General features: G+C 48.6%; 1 protein-coding gene across 4 annotated transcripts in view; it reads left to right on the top strand.

Moving 5' to 3' along the window:
• LOC144805557 (uncharacterized) overlaps positions 1-20,102 on the top strand; it is a 110,690-nt gene that overhangs the window by 5,234 nt on the left and 85,354 nt on the right. For all 4 annotated transcript variants that reach the window (XM_078672084.1, XM_078672081.1, XM_078672083.1 and 1 more), the window contains exons 2-3: positions 18,772-18,830; positions 18,926-19,014. The gene's annotated coding sequence lies outside the window, so the exon portion shown is untranslated. The remainder of the gene's footprint in view (positions 1-18,771; positions 18,831-18,925; positions 19,015-20,102) is intronic.

Below are 20,102 nucleotides of genomic sequence, written 5' to 3'. Positions count from 1 at the left end.
ACTTGGTAGATGCTAAGTTTGCTCCTATGCTTCACCACTTGTCTCTTCGGAAGTGACGATGTTTGGAAACAGACTCACTCTTTGTAATCTCGAGGATGCTTCCTTGTTCAATCAATCTTCGATGAAATAATTACTAGCTTTATGTTGGGAGCATTTAAGAACACACAAATTCAGCCCCTACAATACGGTTCATCTCCTGAGGTTTGTGTTGACCAGTATCACACGTAGCGCTCGTAAACAAAAGGTTACCCCTTCCCGTTGAGTCCAGTTTGCACCAGACATGGAATATTGACTCAAAAGGGAACTGCGTCACAAGGTCACACCTGCTCCTGGTAAAGTGGTATAACAAAGCTAAATCTTCTACACGTACCCCGTCTGAATGGGTCTGTTATGTTTGACATGCAGTGTGAAATCTCAGCTTGAGACTGATTTTGGAGAAGTCAGCACTAATGTTCATTAGACAGCGTCGTTGTTTAATTTGTACATCATTTTTTTTCAAGTGCTGAGGCAAAAAGTTTTTTTTCTTTTTTTAAGAGGCCGCCCTCGGTGCTGCCAAATGCCCAGTACGCCGAATACTGGGCCTGCCTAGTCCCGATTCGACATCATGCCTCTTTCTTCCACCGCCTACACTTCCTTCATGTTTGTTTCACCTTGCATGTTCTTTTTCTTCCCTTTCTTGTCCCTTTGCCTCTCATTTGCTGCCTTTTCTATCTTTCTCTGGGAAACAGTCTAATGGTAAAATAGATATTACGCGCCCCGAAACTGAGAACCGGTGCCCAACACTTGCAACCACCGGCACCATTAAACCCTGACGCAGCATCCTTTGAGTACTGCACCATAAACAGCCATCCAGGCAATTCCTCGGCGTTTACATAAACCTGCGTTAGTCGGTACTGTGCATTTCACCGTTTTTTGCAATCAGACCGGATAGGACGGGCTCAATTGCACTCGAAATAAAAATGAAAGCCCATTGTTGGACCCGGCCTCATGGCGTGGTCCTACCCCTCCCGCATGGCGGGCCCCGGGCGACATCGGCCCTCCATCGACCTGCTGTCGACCCCCCTGACACGAACCTTCACGAAACCTCGACGAGAGCAGCCCCCCTGGCAACCTACGGCTCTCCCCCTCCCTGGGACCCCGGCGGACCCTGCTCGCCAACCCTGCCGGTCCGGCGACCATGCCAGGCCACCATTTCCGGCCCGACTCCATCTTGGGCCCATCACGTCCCGAGCACGTGGCCGCAGCCGCCCTGGCCCCGGCCCCAGCAAAGCCCCGACATCGAGGCACCAAGATCCTCCCAGGTGGTAAAGTGGCCACTTGGCAGATCCCGGAGGAGGGGAGTTTCGATGGCCCTCCAGCCGTCCCCGGACGCCTGGTATCGATCGCCCTCCAGCCTCCCTGGGCGCTGGCTCCACCCCCCTGCTGGGTGTCTGGACACCTTCATCCCGGCCCCTCTGACCCCCAGGCGCGAGGGTCCGGACATCAAAGGCCTCCAGTCCTATATCTGGGCCAGCCCTGGATTAGGACTCTAGTTGTATCTTGGAGTCGAAGCCCTGCTGACCTCGTCGCGGCTGATCATGATCCGAACTCTTGCCCTGGAACCTTCGAGGCCCTGCTGACGCTGTCGCGGCCTGACCAAGCTGAACCACCTTCGAGGCCCTGCTGACGCTGTCGCGGCCTGACCGAGCTGAACAACCTTCGAGGCCCTGCTGACGCTGTCGCAGCCCGACCGAGCTGAACCACCTTCGAGGCCCTGCTGACGCTGTCGCGGCCTGACCAAGCTGAACCACCTTCGAGGCCCTGCTGACGCTGTCGCGGCCTGACCGAGCTGAACCACCTTCGAGTCCCTGCTGATGCTGTCGCGGCCTGATCAACGCTGAACTATCCCGAGGCCCTGCTGACGCTGTCGCGGCCTGACCCCCTGAACTATCCACGCACCAATTGGTACCAAGACTGTCCCGCTACCCCCTTTTTCCCAAAACCAAGACTTTACGGATCCCTCGATCCCTGTGTTATGCTACAACGAGAACGTGCCTTCATTTCTTATATAAAGATTCTTGAGAATATCCCTTCGTGTGGTGTCCGTCTGTGGTAGTGTGATTGCTCCGCTGATACGATTGTAGGAGAGGAGCCTCGCCAAGGAGGCCTCCCTACGGCGCTCGGTCTATTCCATACAAAGAGGTGGGTCTCGGGTTGGGCAGTCAGACACCTTCTGTCTCCCCTGGGATCGCCTTTCCAACACCCATCATCTCCAAGCACCGAGGCGACCTGCAGCAGACAAATGATTGTTCCAGCGCTATAATTAAGGCCCTGGGGAGATCAAGTTTGAGGCTCAAGACTAATGCCTCGATAAAGAACAGCAATAATCTTGCAATCAGGCACAGTGTTACTCATGCCCAAAACTGGACAGTGATGTCCAACTGTGAGGAGGGAACAGAACTCAGCACACCTCGCACTCTTCCTGTCTATACTCTGTAGCCAAATCATGTTACCTAAATTACCTTCTTTGCCTCTTTTTCTACCTAGCGCATATTGCATAAATATTTTTTTTCATAGTGGTGTATGTTCTTATTATAGTTATTTGGCAATTAGATAGCGTATAATTTGTCATTAGTGTGGTATTACAGCATTGTTCACTTTCTGGGCTGAGGTTCGTATCGCAGACCGGAGTATAACAGTCTGAATACGTTCCTGGAGATGTGCTGTCACTGTCAGCAGGGTAAGCGGCTCAGTTAGTCTAAGTTCCTCATAATCAGTGGCCAGGTAATGCTGACTGGGCCGGTAACAAGTGTTACCAGCCCTGTCAGAATTACAAGGTCCACTGCGCAGTGGAGCACTCTGGAGGGAAATGAAATGTACCTGATATTTCCAAATTTGCTGCTTATTGAACATTTCCAAGGAGACCTTCCGGGTCCACCTCGTTTATGTTAGCAGCGTCTATAGGAAGTTAGGTGTTTATATATACAACTATATGTCGCCTTTCTATTGTTTCTAAGCACTATAAATGACTTGGTTGGCTTAACTCATAATGGTATAGGAGCCGGATTTCTTTGGGATACACAAACCATTTAAAAGTATCTTTAAGACGTAGAGACTGATACGGTCTGTGTCGTACCAGAAATAAAAAAGCATTTGCAATGCAACAGGTCTCGCATTACTAAATGTTTCAGTCATTGGCGTTGCATTATTATCAGCAATGCTAATAGCTCAAACTTTTACTAATGCGAGACCTATTGCATTGCAAATGCTTGTTCACTTTTGAAAGGTTATCTGTCCCATAGGATAGAATGGGGAATACTCTGTAAGATTTTACGAGTATATCTTCCCATTGGGACAAAATAGAGAAAGGGAGTTTAGTATGCCTGCACTCAGATGAGTAAAGATTAGTAAAGATGAGTTTTATGATCCTGTGTGCCTCTGCTGAGTTTTTGGATTGACTATCTGGCTTTGGAGTGACAGGGGCTGGGGGTGTGCATTCTCTTCAGACAGCCACTGGGGGGGGGTCGAGGTGTGTCCTGCCTTCAATGGATGAGTCAGGGCTGGGCTGAATAGACCTGGGCTGCATTTAGTGTAGTGGGAGGAATTTCCCGGCACCTGAATGGGCCTGGTCTGCCTTGGACAATGCTGTCTCCACCTCCTGCCAGGAAGCCGGGCCAGGGAGAACAGAACTGGTATGGGCTGGGCACAGACACTCTCCACCCAAGGGAAGAAAGAGGAACTGAGTATAAATATTAGGGCCCACACCCCAGAACTTTAGAATTCGCTGGAATCAAGGAACCTGCAAAGAAGAAGAGCTGGAAGAACTGCAGGTTGAGTACTGCCCCTTTGCTGGGTTGTTGCTTTGTTGGGTTGGCCTGCAGTTGCTGCTTCTGCTTTGGGCAGTAATAGGACTGGACTGAGCTTTCTTAAACTTGTGCTGAGTATCTCCAAGAGCTTCAAACCAAACTTACCTCCTGTTCACGAAGTCTCCAGGACAGCAAAGACTTCACTTACCTCTGGGTACCACCTCTGGAATCGCAGTTTCAGTTGCCACAGAGGGGGAAAGCAGCAGACTTTGTCGCCGACTACATGTCCGGAAGGCACCGCAGAGGGCACAGCCGCATCTCGCACTGCAACTCTGGTCTTACCGACGACCATCGTCACCAAGCTGCTACCCGTACGAATCTTGAGGGCACCGCACGCTGCACAGCTACTCTTCACAACGCAACCACAACGGTTTCAATGACCGGCCTGCACCAACGTGATCGGCTGCAACTAAAAGGTACTGTTAACGAGTCTGCCGACCCCATGACCGATGCAGTCTGACGGAACTGTTGGATTCTGTTCTCAGCACCGCTGTAGCACCAAACGGAGCTACAGACTTCAAGGAACTGTATTTTAAGGTTATTCTGGAACAGTTCATATTTTGAAGAACTGTATGTTGGATTTGTATTGTTTTTGTTTTGAATATATAAAGTATTGGACATTTTTCTAAAGTGGTGTGGTGTCCTTTTGTGGTGTTTTCACTTTGTTACTGTTGGTTATGTGCTAATGCTTTACACACAGCCTCTGATATAAGCCTGACTGCTCGTGCCAAGCTACCAAGGAAGTGAGCTGGGGTTATTTCAGTAGTGTACCCCCTTATCCTGAAGGGTTCCTTTTTGGACAAAGGTGCAAATCATTGCCAACTAGAGACCCCCATTTCTAACACACGGTCACCCAGAAGGGCCTCATTGTGCTGAATAACAGATTATATTGTTATCCAAGTCACTGGTACACATTTTATCGACTTCAGAAGGATGAAAGAGTGAGTGGACCTGCCAGGATTTGAATCTGTGACCATAAGGTTAAATACAGGCCCCTACAGTTGGCGCATTCATCCAATGAACCACCAGACCCAGCTGGAAAAGCATGAATGACAAACTGTGACCAGGGACCCTAAACCGAGTGAGATCCTCAAGGCCAGCAGCATCCTACCAACGTCCAGCAAGTGTAATCTGCTGACAGAAAGCATTAAAAAAAAGCAATTCTTGAAATCTTTTTATTGTAAGATCTGCTGTGATGCCTGCACCAGATATACACAGCCTTATCGCAAATCCCAAACTTCACACCCACCTCATCCCAGAGACTTGCCTTTTAGACTCCTGTGCCGTGTGCTGCAGCATCTCATGCTTCAGACATACTCCTTGAAACACACCAACAACACCATGGGGTTGTAGTAGCAGCAATACTCGGAGAAACCCTTTCCATGACCCACTTCACGCTAAAAAAAACCCAAAATCAGGGAGATTGTGAAGATCAGAATCACGCTGTGCCCCAATGTCAGCCTCAGAATCCTCTCCTGCTACTGCCACTGGCAACTTCATGAACCATTAGTGGTACAAAAGGGGGTGGTAATGGACGGAGCATCTGAACCAATCAAACACTCACACCCAGTCAAAAGATCTGGGTTTAATCCATCACCGTTCTTTAGCCCACTCTGCCACCCCAGTTCAGACATGGCTATATGCAAATCAGTCTGACCCTGTGCCTCATGGGAACAGTCCAGCCCGAACTGCCAAGCCATGCCTTCCAACTTCATGAACCATTCCTCCACCCCGATGACAGACGAGTACCTCCACCCACTCCTGATTACAGAAGACTTTGCGTTCTGGCTGGAGAATAGCACCGCCCCTCCTTTAAAGTATTCAGATAGCTGTGGGATCTTGCAACTGCAAATTGGGTCAACACTACCATCAGACAACAGGCAACACTGCCCAGATACTGTGCACACTCCCCTCAGACCTCAGATAGCACCACCCAGACATTGTAAACAGTACCCTCAGACAACAGGCAACACTGCCCAGACACTGTAAACACTACCCACAGACGTCAGATAGCACCATCCAGACACTGTAAACACTATCAATCAATCAATCAATACATTTATAAAGCACACTACTCACCTATAAGGGTCTCAAGGCACTGAGTGGGGGTTGGAGGGGTGCCGCTACTGCTCGAAGAGCCAGGTCTTTAGGTGTTTCCTGAAGGTGAGATGGTCATGGGTCAGTCGTAGGTGTTTGGGGAGGGAGTTCCAAGTCTTTGCTGCCAGGTAGGAGAACGATCTTCCTCCGGTGGTGGTTCTACGAATCCGTGGGAGAGACTGGTGGAGCGGAGCTGGCGGGTAGGGGTGTAGAACGAGAGGCGGCTGCTGAGGTATTCGGGGCCCGTGTTGTGGAGCGCCTTGTGTGCGTGGGTGAGCAGCCTGAACGTGATCCTTTTGTTGACGGGGAGCCAGTGGAGGTCTCTCAGGTGGGCGGATATGTGGCTGTGGCGAGGGATGTCGAGGATGAGTCGTGCGGAGGCGTTCTGTATGCGCTGGAGACGATTCTGAAGTTTGGCCGTGGTTCCTGCGTAAAGGGCGTTCCCGAAGTCCAGTCGGCTGGTATCGAGGGCCTGGGTGACTGTTCTTCTGGTTTCGGTGGGGATCCATCGGAAGATCTTCCGGAGCATCTGTAGCGTGTTGAAGCATGAAGATGAAACAGCGTTGACTTGCATGGTCATCGTGAGGGAGGAGTCCAGGATGAATCCCAGGTTGCGAGCGTTGTTCATGGGTGTCGGTGCGGTGCCCAGCGCCGTGGGCCACCAGGAGTCGTCCCAGGCTGATGGGGATTGTCCGAGGATGAGGACCTCCGTCTTGTCTGAGTTGAGCTTCAGACGGCTGTGCTTCATCCAGTCCGCTACCTCTTTCATACCTTCCTGAAGGTTGGTTTTGGCGATGGCTGGGTCTTTGGTGAGGGAGAGTATCAGTTGGGTGTCATCGGCGCAGGAGATGATGTTGATGTTGTGTTTGCGTGCGATGGTGGCGAGGGGGCTCATGTAGATATTAAAGAGTGTTGGGCTAAGTGAGGATCCTTGGGGTACGCCGCAGATGATCTCAGTGACCTCGGAGTGGAATGAGGTGATCCATTCCAGGGCCTTTCCTTGGATTCCAGTGTTGTTGAGGCGGTCTATTAGGGTGCGGTGGCAGACGGTGTCAAAGGCTGCTGAGAGGTCTAGGAGGATGAGAGCGGCTGTTTCCCTGCTGTCCATCAGGGTTCTGATGTCGTCTGTCGCTGCGATGAGGGCGGTCTCGGTGCTGTGGTTGGCTCGGAATCCGGACTGGGAAGGGTCGAGCGAGTTGTTTGCCTCGAGGAATGCGGTCAGCTGTTTGTTGACGGTCTTCTCGATGACTTTAGCCGGGAAGGGGAGAAGAGAGATGGGGCGGATGTTTTTGAGGTCTTTGGGGTCCGCTGTGGGTGTCTTCAGAAGGGCGTTGATTTCTGCGTGTTTCCAGCTCTCAGGGAAGGTGGCTGATGCGAAGGAGCTGTTTACGACGTTCCGAAGGTGGGGTGCAATGATGGTGTCGGCTTTGTTGAAGATGTGATGGGGGCATGGGTCGGAGGGAGAGCCGGAGTGGATGGAGTTCATGACGTGGATGGTGTCTTCACTGCTGATGGGGGTCCATACGCTGAGGGTGGTGGTGGGGGTAGCTGGTTTGGTGTCAAGAGATGGAGATTGGGGTCCGAAGCTGTCGTGTATATCTGCGATCTTGCGGTGGAAGAAGGTGGCGAGGGCGTTGCAGAGATCTTGTGACGAGGTGATGTCGTTGTTGCTGGCGTTGGGGTTGGAGAGCTCTTTGGCGATGCTGAAGAGCTCCTTGCTGTTGTGGGTGTTGTTGTCCAGTTGCTCTTTGATCGATGTCCTCTTGGTGGCCCGGATCTGCTGGTGGTATTCGCGGGTGGTGTTTTTGAGGGTTGTCATGTTTTCTGTTGTCCGTTCGTGGCGCCAGGTCTTTTCGAGTGTTTGGCAAGATTTCTTTGCGGCTTTGAGGGCATCTGTGAACCATGGGGGTTTTCTGTTGCCGGTCTTGCCTTGGGGGTTCTTCAGTGGAGCGAGGTTGTTGGCGCAGTTGGTGATCCACTGAGCGAGGTTGTGGGCTGCGTTGTTGGTGTCGGGTAGATTGGTGTCGGCTGGTGGGTTCTGGCTCAGCGATGTGGTTAGCTGGTCTGTGGTGGTTTTGCTCCAGCATCTGCGGAGGATCCGATGCGCGAGGTGGTGAGATGTAGTCTTCTTGAAGATGAAGTGTACGCAGCTGTGGTCGGTTCAGTGGAGTCTTGTGGAGTGGTTGAAGATGACGTGGTTACTGGCGGAGAGGATGGCGTCGAGCGTGTGGCCGGCGAGGTGGGGGGGTGTCCACCAGTTGCTTGAGTCCGAGGTTGGTGAGGTTGTCGAGCAGGGTGGAGGTGGCGTTGTCGTTGTTTTTTTCCAGGTGAAAATTCAGGTCTCTTAGGAGGATGTATTCTGGTGAGGCTAGGGCGTGCGGCTGATGAAGCCTGCGATGGTTTCGCTGAATTGTGTGCGTGGGCCTGGGGGTCTGTAGATGAGCGTTCCTCCGAGGGTGGTCTGGGGGTTGGTGTGGATTTGGAAGTGTAGGTGTTCGGCGGTGGGACGATGTCTTCGGCGTTGGTCGTGACGTTGATGGTGTTCCTGTAGATGACGGCGACTCCTCCTCCTGTTTTGTTGGTTCGGTCCTTCCGGGTGATTTTGTAGCCGTCTGGGATGGCTATGGCGATGTCGGGGGCTGAGGAGGCGTTCATCCAGGTTTCCGTGAGGAAACCGACGTCTGGTGCTGATGCGTCGAGGAGGTCCCAGAGTTCGATGGCGTGCTTGTGAACGGAGCGGGTGTTGAGGAGGATGCACTTAAGGTGGTTGTTGTTGGTGTTTGGTTTGGCGGGCAGGGTGCGGGGTCGAAGGCAGGTGAATTTTCAGGCTTGACAGGTGAAGGGTCCGTGGGTGCGCTTTGGGTTGGCTTGGTAGCAGGCGGTTGGTTGTCCGGTGTTGAGTGCGATGATGGCGGCGGTGTCGTATCTTAGTCGGGTGTCCTGGTGTCGGCGGGGTCCTGGTGTTCTGGCGCTGGGCGCGGTCCAGGCGCAGACGGGCTTGCCTTTGGCGCGCAATTGGCGCGTCCGCTGCGCTTCCGTGCGGCGTCCTCCATAAATGGCCAAGTGGGAGGGAGGAGCAGCTGGGAGGTGGGAGCGGGGTGGCCAATGGGCGACAGAGGGAGCGTGGCACAGAAGGAAAAGGGACGGGGCCGCAGGGGAGCAGCGATGGGAAGCGGGGAGCAGGGGGGCACAGAAGCGGGAAAAACAGTCACGGAGAAACACAAAATATACTGGCAACAGGCAATAAGCAGGGCACAATGCAAGTAAAACACTGGGTACAGTCAACAACAATACTCAGAAATACGGGTGCAGCGGCGAACTCGCGGCAGCAGCGGTGAAGGGCAGGAGTCCTGGTCACACACAGGGAGCCATGCGGTGTGTGGAGCGACCGGCCCTGCGAGCAGGGTCAAGGGTCACCACCACTACCCTCAGACAACATGAAGCACTGCCCAGACACTACATACTCTACCCTCAGACAACAGGTAACAGTGCCCGGACACTGTGAACTCTACCCTCAGACAAGAGATACCACTGCCCAGGCAACATAAACACTACCATAAGACAACAGGTAACACTGTAAACACTAAAAACACAATAGATTGGACACTGTAATCACTCCCCCCGACCACATGCAACACTTCATACACTGTACACACTACCCTAAGACAACAGAAACCCTGCCAAGACACTGTAAACACTACCCTCAGACAACATGAAACACTGCCTAGACACTACATACTCTACCCTCAGACAACAGGTTACACTGTAAACACTAAAAACACAATAGATTGGACACTGTAATCACTCCCCCCGACAACATGCAACACTTCATACACTGTACACACTACCCTAAGACAATAGAAACTCTGCCCAGACACTGTAAACAGCACCCTAAGACAACAGTAAAACTGCTCAACACTGTAAACACTAAAAACAAACAAGGGATAGCACTGCCCAGACATTGTAAACTTACCCTCAGACAAGTAACACTGCCTGACACTGTAAACACTAAAAGCAGACAACAGGTAGTACTGCTCAGACATTGGAAACACTACCCTCAGAGGTAACACTGAACAGACACTGTAAACACTCCCGCCAGACAACAGATAGCACTTCCCAGACACTGTAAACACTCCCGCCAGACAACAGATAGCACTGCTCAGACACTGTAAACACTCTCGCCAGACAAGATAGCACTGCTCAGACACTGTAAACACTCCCGCCAGACAACAGATAGCACCCCTCAGACACTGTAAACACTCCCGCCAGACAACAGATCGCACTGCCCAGACACTGTAAACACTCCTGCCAGACAACAGATATCACTGCTCAGACACTGTAAACACTCCCGCCAGACAACAGACAGTACTGCCCAGACACTGTAGACACTCCCGCCAGACAACAGATAGCACTGCCCAGACACTGTAAACACTCCCGCCAGACAACAGATAGAACTGCTCAGACACTGTGAACACTCCGGCCAGACAACAGATAGCACTGCCCAGACACTGTAAACACTCCCGCCTGACAACAGATAGAACTGCTCAGACACTGTGAACACTCCCGCCAGACAACAGATAGCACTGCCCAGACACTGTAAACACCACTCCAGGACAAGAGACAGCACTGCCCAGACACTATACACATTACACTCATGGGTAACACTACACAGACAATGTAAACTCTACTCTTAGACAAGTAACACTGCCCAACACTGCAAACACTGTTTTGCCTCTATAAAAGTTAATTGGGGGCGTGGCCAAGATGGTGGACAGCTAGGACGCGCTTTTAGATCACTCCGTGCCGCCGCCTAAATAAGCATATCATTCGAGCCCTTTGTTCCCCAGTAGGTGTCCCTGGGACTAAATACAAGCTCCTGAGAGAAGGGGGTACAAGCGGATCCTTGCGGAAGCAGCATAGAACCCTTTGTGCGAAAGAACGAAAGGCTAAGAGGACCAGCGGTCTCTGGACCGTGACCTGCGGCCTATAGTATACGGATGTCCACCAAACGAGTGATGATCCTCCATGGGGTAGAGCTCCGTGGACCGCGGAGACAGGGGAGCTGATTGATCCCCTCTCCCCCCAGGGGCTGTGTGGACAACCTGGACTGGTGAGGCGAACAGAGCTTGCGGACTGCGCCACGACCCTGGACCACAGAGTGGGAGAACTCTGGAGCGTGCAGGTGTCCCGGTGAACAGTAGGGATCAAAAGCGTGCCTACTCCTGTGGCGTGCTCCTGTGGCATGTGATGAGCAGCCTGCCCAAGTTTTGGCCCATCTTTCGCTTTGCAGGGTCACATCGAATAATTGGCACAAAGATAGCTATTCCCCTCAGCCTCAAAGCCATGGCAGGGAACATGTTCGGAAAGGCAAAATACAACAAGAGAAAAGATACCTGCCATATAGATTTAATATAGAACTCACAAGGAGGTCCTTTGATACATTTAGAACCACCCAAATCAAAACAGATTAATTCAGCACATAATGAAAAATAGATACAAGTTTTATTACATAGAAAAACATTTTATTCAATACATTAATGACAAACCACATGGGGATTTTTCTAAAAAACTGATGATTTGACAAATATAGTCCCACATATCGACATCAAACAAAAAACTCTCATACCTTCATACATACCAGCATTTCAAACACTCTCATACCACAACCAGGCATCCAATACCAAGGTACATAATAGCCATGAGCTGATCCAATAATAATAGATGGAAAACAGTCATCAGGGGGATGGACAACAGATCAGCCAAGTAGACCCCAGATGACACAAAACGCTGACGCACGCTTAGGTGTAAGGCCCCCGGACGGGGCTACACCTTCTTCAGGGCGATGATGTACAGTTCACAGTGGGACAAACAATCAATCTAAAAAGTAGACACATCAACTCTCACGGGGGATCCAGCAATGCAGAGGTCCTCAAATAAGGAACTTCAAGAAATGCTCATAGAGGTTGAAGGTCATTCTTGTGGGCGACTCCCAAGCTGTGTTCAGTCCAATAATGCCAAGTCCGGGAGATGAAGAAGAGAGAAGGATGCCAATAGTTAAGAGGGTAATCTCCGCATATGAGTAGGGTTCAGGATGACTCCTTCATTTTCTACGGAGACGATAGAGAACCAGTCATGCACAGTCTTCAAATCGACACAGGGGGGTTCAACCGCTTCTCGTAATACAAGGCGTCATGTTGGGAAAGTCAGGCAGTTCCAGGATGGAAGATAAGGCTAGAAGCCAAGGGCATGAGGCTCGGCTAGACGCAGATGACTGAGAGGGTACGGTCACTAAGGCATTCCTTGAAACACTCTTCTCTTCACTACGTGCAGACCTGCAGATGATGAAAACCGAATTAGCATCGGAAATCCGATAGGTGACATGCGAGGAGGCCGAGGTGGGCGAGAAAGTCGCCAAGCTTGAAGACAGGGAGCTAGGCCGGGAGGAGCAGTTCTTGTGGCTTCAAAAAGGGGAGCTACGGCTAAAAGAGCAGTAGCTGGCCCTTCAGGCTCGCAACGAGGACCTGCAGAACAGATCCAGGAGGTGTGCCATCCAAAGCAGGGGGCTCCAACCTACGCAAGTTTGTCACAGACCTCCTACGACATGTCTCCGGACTTCCTGAAACCTCTGCACTACAGCTAGACCGGGTTCGGTTCACAGAGTGGGATCTGAATGCCTGGGGAAAGGTCCCCCAGCCGATATACTGGTTTGCGTTCGCGATTTTCAGATCAAAGAGGACTTTCTTAGAAAAGCCAGAGACTCCCACCGGTCCACTTCAAAGGCTATTCCCTAACCTTTTACCAGGATCTCTCCAGGATCAACTTGCAGAAACGTAGGACGTTCCGCTCTGTAACAGAACACCTACGGAAGGCTAATATGGAGCCACCCCTTCCGCATCATCTTCAAGTATGAAGGATCTCTCTATCAGATCAGATCACTCAGGGAAGCCTGTGCCCTCCTGCACATCACCACGCAGGATGATTCTGAGGAGTAGCCCGCCTCTCCTAAGTGTATACGAACTGCATGGCAGAAGGTAACAAGCAACCACTGCGGGCCCAGCCCGACTTGGCCACCATTAGTAAAAAGAGACAGGCGGTGCTACAGGTCCTATCAGCGGAATCCACCCTTTCAACTGCATCATGAGCTGAAGACGAACCTGCTCCCGGGGGTACGGAGGGACTTGCGAGGCACTGAAGGAGGCAGTAGAGGGGCTGTTGGTAGGATGCTCCCAGTACTGTACAATCTGCGGGTCGCTCAGGGGTCCCACACAGAATCTCTTGGAGGGTGGTCCTCCAGAACAGTCCTCCCTTGGCTGTCGTCGCCTCATACTGACTCTTGGGTCTTGACAGACTTGGCTCCTGTTGATTTCTTCAGTATATCCTTTTGTTGGTTATGGGTACATTCTATCTTCTTTCACTTCTTCTCCTCCGCACCAGCCAAGTCTCCAGAAGGGCTCCAAGAGTTCTACGAATTTCATGGTATGGCGCACCATCGCTACCTCGCAGGCGCGACGAGGACGAAGTGAACAAGCTGCATAGGGGCTTCCTAAACTTGTGCAATGCATAATATACGTTTGGTGAGCCTCAATGTTCGAGGTCTCAATAGTCAAGTAAAATGCAAAGCGATCTTATCTTATCTAGAACACTCCGGGGAGACATATGCTTATTGCAGGAAACCCACTTACTTGTCAGGGACACCCACCGCATGCGCTCACCCAGGTTTCCCAGACCATACTGGACCACTGACACAACTAAAATAAATGGGGTTGCCATACTGCTTGCCCAGAGCTTCCAGGGAAAGGTCACTGATGTGATAGCTGAACACAAGGGCAGAGCATTATGGATTAGGCTCCAGTGGGGTCATAAACGGTTCACAGTGGCATCTATTTATGCAATGAACGAACACCAGGAACGCTTCTTGATTACCTACCTTACACAAGTCTTAGCCTCGCAAGACCGGGAGGTGGTGATAGGGTGGGGGGGCCTAACCTGGTAATGAATACAGACTTAGATCGCTCGGGGCATCTCGCTACACAAGCTGGGACCCTCACACAGACTGGACATCAATGGCGTATGAATTGCGTCCTTAATGATATATGGAGTCAGACACACCCCCCCGCCAAAGACTACACATACTTTTCTGCGGCCCATAGATCCTATGCCCCTATTGATCATTTTCTCATCACAGATGCACTATTGGGAATGCGTAGCTGAAGCAACAATTTAATCCCATTCCCTCTCTGATCATGCCCTGATAACGCTATCGCTGAACCTAGGTGCCTCTCAACCATGCCCGTCACGAAGGCTTCTTCTTGACGCCATGCTTCACTCCGACCAGATAACTAAAGCTATTAGCAAGGCAATCAAAGACTATCTCACCACCAATGACCGAGACTAGGTTCGCCCGGCGTCCTTGTGGGAAGCGTTAAAACTAGTTATACGAGGGGAATTAATAGCCATATCAGCAAGCTAAAACAAGCTACGGAAGGAACAGAGGAAGTAAATAGCGGCATCAGTAGCAGAACTAGAATTCATACACAAACTCACCGGTGCCCCCCGCTCCTGGAGGGAATTGAAGAAGAAACGCTTAATTCTCCACCGATTGGACCTAGATAGAGCGGAATATGCCTTAGTGCATCTCCGGCACAAATTCTTCCTTAACAGAAATCCTTCTGGCTGCATGCTAGTCCATAAGCTACGCCAAAGAGAGGTTACCGTAACAATACCGGCAATCAAAGACCCGTCCGGGACTCTAGTATACGCAAAATTGCAGAAGCTTTCTGAGCCTTCTACAGCAAACTTAGTGCGGAGGAAGACTCTACACATAGAGACATAGGTAGTTACCTCCATGGTGCGCAGCTGACTGCGCTGCCTACTGATACTGCAACTTACATTGATCGCTCTATCCAAGTTGACAAGGTAGTGACAGCAATAGCCAGTCTCAAAACCTCCAAGTCCCCGAGCCTGGATGGCTTAACCCCCCCCCCCCCCCCCTCCCCGCCCCCCTCGTTCTATAACAAATTCTGTCAGATACTAGCCCCTGTTCTGAAACAGCTTTTTAACTCATTTCTTGATACGGGAGCACTCCCTGATTCCCTCTCGGAGGCCTCCATCTCAGTAATCATAAAACCATCTGAAGATCCCCTTGAATGTGCCTCCTATCGTCCAGTCTCATTGCTCAACGTCGATGCCAAATATGAACATATAGCATTGAGGCTATCCAAAGCACACCTTATAAGTTTCTTTTCAGTCCTAGCTAAGTAATCGCTTTTTAAGGGATCTGTATACCCTCAATTGGACAATGAGACAGATTAAAACCAACATCAATTCCAAGAAAGAAGATCCAGGCAGTTCAGAGTCAATTGAATGTCAATCTTCTTGTGATTTCATCAATTCTTTATTAGTATTAAAAAAATCGTATAAGATCTCCCAGCACGCAGTTTGCCAACACGTTTTTTGTCTTGCACTAAGACTTTCTCAAGGCTGGAAATATCAAACAATACTAGTATAAATATGACATACAAAATTGCATACATTGACAAAAACAAATATATAAATACCATACAATTCACTAACATATATAGAGATTGACATATTTAAAAACACATAAAAAACAACATTTGTATATACATTTGAGAAACATAGATAAACCATATGTTATGTAAAACAAAACATGCTGTATACACTCCTTGACGTGTCTATACATCCAAAATTTAACAGAGTTTGTTGTAGACCTAAATACACATCTAAACAGTGTTAGTTTTAGACCTAAATACACATCTACACAGTGTGACTCAAGAATCCAAGAGTATAACAAAGGTGGAATTGACTGCAGTGTAAGTAAAACAAGCACCAGCCATCACCAAGTGAAAAAAAGATAAGTTTAACAGGAATTCTTTTTATATGTACTAAGAATAGAGTGACAAGAAAGTGAGGGAAGTGAGAAAACAGGAGGAGAGATAATGAAGATAAGAAAAGAACACCGATTGAAGATCGGACCCACCATAAGTACTGGTGGAGAATATCCAAATATCAGCTTGAAGAAAAAAGAATCACAAATCTATCCAAGCGGGATATACCAAATTCAGAGGTTAGAGACAACCCGTTGATCTCCGGGGTCCGCCTGGGGGCTGACATAGATACTATAAGCCTCTACGCTTACGACGTGTTCCTGTCCTTGACAAATCCCGAGACCTCGCTCGTGGCCCTAGTGGCAAATTCTCGTGGTTCAGTGAAGTGGCTGGCTTCAAGGTAAACCTTCCCAAGTTACAAATACTGAATCTGTCTACTACCCCTGGCACAGTAGAGGCCCTGTCCAGGCATTTCCCATTCACTTGGACCAGCAATCACATACCATACCAGGGGATTTTCTTAGTATGAATCCCTAATAAGACACTAACGGCTAACTACGGGCCACTTCTAGAACAGACTACTGAAACCCTCTCCACATGGTCATGATCGGGTCTCTCTTGGGCGGGTCATGTTGCAGCAGTTAAAATGACAATAATGCCGCGCATATTGTACATCTTTCAAACTAGCTCCCTTTCCCCAACTGCGGTTACATTGCGGAACCTACAGTGGGCCATCAACCACTTCATCTGGGGTGGGAAGCAACCGCGACTCAGCTTTGTGCAGATCACAAAACCCAAGTTAGGTGGGGGGCCCCTGTGTTGTCCAGGTATTTTCAAGCATCACAACTACCCTTCATTCTTGAGTGGAACCACCCACTTTCAGAGAAACATTGATCGTTTAGTAACCAAATAATTGCAGGAGCGAAGACTTGGGGAGAGATTTTGCTCCCGCGTAGGCATAACGCATGGAGGCTTTACCTCTCCCCGGTGATGACAACTACCCTAAAAGTATGGGACGCAACTGCAATCCGCCATGGCTTTACTTCATTCCCCTCCCCACTCCATTGGTGGACAACTCTGACTTCCCGCCTGGGTGCAAATCAAAAACATTCCAGCAGTGGCTTGAGAAGGGGTGTAATCAAGAGAGGGCCTTTCCCTTTGATCAGCTTCAGAAAGGTTACGAAATCCCAGCAACTGACTAGTACGCCTATAATCAAGCGTGTCTCTGGGGGTAAACAGCGTTTACAACTAATTTTTTACCCCGCAGGTAATCACAACGCAGTCATTACAACGACTGCGTTGTGATTCCGCACACCATTACTCCGCAAGTCGGAACAACACTTTGCGGGGGGCGGGGAGGTGTTGGATTTAAAATCCAACACCTTCCCTAGTGTCTGCACAGACTGGAGTTGGAATATACTATTCCAACTTACAGCGCCCCTCCTCTGCAAGTCGTTGTTCTGATTTGCGGAGTAATGGTATGCGGAATCACAACACGCTCGTTGTAACGACGGCGTTGTGATTCCCTGCGGGGAAAAAGAATGGGGGATTTAAAGGTATATTCGTCACTGGGTAACCTACCCGGAGATGAGACCAGGAGCTTCTCGTCCATTAACCCAGTATGAAAAGTGGCTTATTAGTAAAAGCGACGGCAAGCGCCTTATATCAAAACTATATTATTTCCTCTCAGTAGACACCACACCAACGAACTCTAAGGACAGTTAAGGTGGGAGGAGGAAATAGGCAGATCCCTCACAGACAAGGAGTGGCAGGACATATTTTTTTAGAACACATCACACTGCACACAACATCCCGGGTACGGAAGCAGCTTATAAAGTTGCCTCATACTGGTACTTAACTGCGGCCCGACAGAAGCACTCGAACAAAGACCGACCCCGGCTTACTGCTGGCGTGGCTGCGGGCAGGCAGGCTCATTAGTACATCTACTTTGGCATTGCCTCAAATTAGTAAGATACTGGGACCTGATACTCCAGGACATAAATGAAGCCTTCGAGACAGATATCCTGTGCTTCCCTGCCTATATTTTGCTGGGTCTCCCTAATCCACTAACATTTCCCTTGCGCTCTTTAAGAGGGAGGCAGATAGCCTTAGCCCTTAATGCGGCAAGTTTTATCACTGTTTTGGGTAATATGAGTGGTTATTTGGATTTCCTATTTGTATTAAATATTCACCTGGTATTCTTTTTTGCAGTCTGTTTCTGGACAACTGTCCTCCTAATACGGGTGTTCTTTTGAGGTGTCACTAGGTCTCTTCTCTTTGGTATCGAGGGCGCACAACTCAATCTTTCCTTTGGATGCATTGTCTTGTTTGTGGTTTCACGGTTCTTAACTATAATTTTAATCTCAAGAAAGAACATTTTGGAATGCGGTGTTACACAAAAGATCTTGCAGCAGGGATACCGTGGTTGATTACTACATAAGCATGATACTCTGTAGTTTATGTATGGTTTTCTGTTTATTTGTAGCCTGATGAAGTCGATGGTGGATATACCCTATTGACGAAACATATGTTGGCTGCAAAGGTTATCAATACTGCTGGATGCATGTAGAGATAGGAAATAAAGCACTGCTGATTACATAGGACTATTGTACATGTAATAACTCTTAATTTTGTTGTTCAGGGGATCTTATATTTTAGAGTCGGAAGTGTTGGCCCCCTATTGGAGTGTATGGTGGCCACATCTTCTCCTTGGAGCACCTCTATGAATGAGGTCGTTCAGATAAATTAGGTACATACATGTTTCCGCAATCTTATGACCTTTCCACCTGTCTGTCTTGCATTGTGTGATGTAACTTTAGTTTGTTGCTGCAGACATGATGATGTAACTTTAATTCGCTCATAGCTCTTTTAATGGTAGAAAACTATATTGATTACTTCTTGATGTTTTTAGGTCCATCAATTAATTCACTGTCATCCATGTGTGAGTGGTGGCTAAAATATCTGGTATTGTTCTCCTGCAGATTGGTACGCCTGATATTGGAAGTGTCCGCTAATATATACTTTCAGCATTCCAAGCAAGGTAAGTAGCATCTAATGGGGAAGTGGAAATGGCACAAAAAGAATCACTGAAATGATTTGGGTTTTCTTTTTTCACATATGTTCTACTATGTGAAGGATCGTTGACTCACAAGCCTTCAGATACTAAGGATTGCTGACAAGCGCAAAAGAAGAGGCCGCCTACAGTTAAGATAAGGTTCCTTAAGGTAGGGAAAAATCAATCATTGTACAGATTTAAGGCAACCACTCAATAAACAATAATTAAATGCTAATCAATAGACAAAGGTCAGAAAGAACCAAAGAGCACAAATTATTTATCAAGAATACAAAATGAGCATTTATTAAGTGTTAAACAATTAGAAAAAAAATAATAATCATTCATCCACTTTCATGTCCATCATACAAACTCACAGACATACTGAAGACACATTTAAAACATTGTTGGTATGATGACATATTGCTCAACACTGATAGATTGACACAATATATAAAAAACAAGATCAATTGGAGACTGAGTGGCACAAATTCAAATGACTGGTGGAATTCTACGTCTGTGTCGGCGCAACAGGGGTGCCTTCGCCAGGAAGAGGGCCACAGTACAAACAATTGATGAATCTGTGAAGTAAACATTGTCTTTATGAATGATGGAGGTTCTTTCACGAATACAATGAGCGATAAGTATACAAAGAAGACATTTGCATTGGATGAAATAAGGGAGAAGAATGAGAGTAAAAGTGAAAATGGAAAGATATGACTCAAGATAATTACTTTAGAAGTGAATAGTAAGGTTAATGGAATAAAATTAGATGTGAAAAAGGCAATATATAAAGATAGTGAAGGGAACCCTATGTGAATGATTAAAAAAGGGGGGGGGGGAGGAAGAAAGGAAAAGGCACCCAGAACATTTGTGTATGTATACGATGGTGACCCCTATTTGTATCAAAGTCACATGCTTAACTCATGGTGTCAGAAATAGTATACCTACTATTGATGGGGTTTGGAGAACCATCGTGTTGAACGGTAAATGAAGACAGTGCGATACTTCATGTATAATCTAAACGATGAAGGTAGAAGACGCATATTGATAGTTGCTCACATTTAATAACGTTTTTGATTGACAGCGATTCTAGGTATCTAACTAATATTTACCTCAGTTGCCAAGGGCAAAAAGACGCCGTCAGTACATTGTAAGCGGATGAAATATGTAAGTCCTCGTGGTGTTTCAATAATGGTGTACTAAAAATTATTAAACATAAGTAAATGGACAAATGTGATAGAGAATGGGTCCTTAATT

Source organism: Lissotriton helveticus (assembly GCF_964261635.1).
Source record: "Lissotriton helveticus chromosome 1_1 unlocalized genomic scaffold, aLisHel1.1 SUPER_1_unloc_14, whole genome shotgun sequence".
In the NCBI taxonomy this organism is placed as follows: domain Eukaryota; kingdom Metazoa; phylum Chordata; class Amphibia; order Caudata; family Salamandridae; genus Lissotriton; species Lissotriton helveticus.
This window is presented reverse-complemented; position numbering and strand designations above follow the sequence as displayed.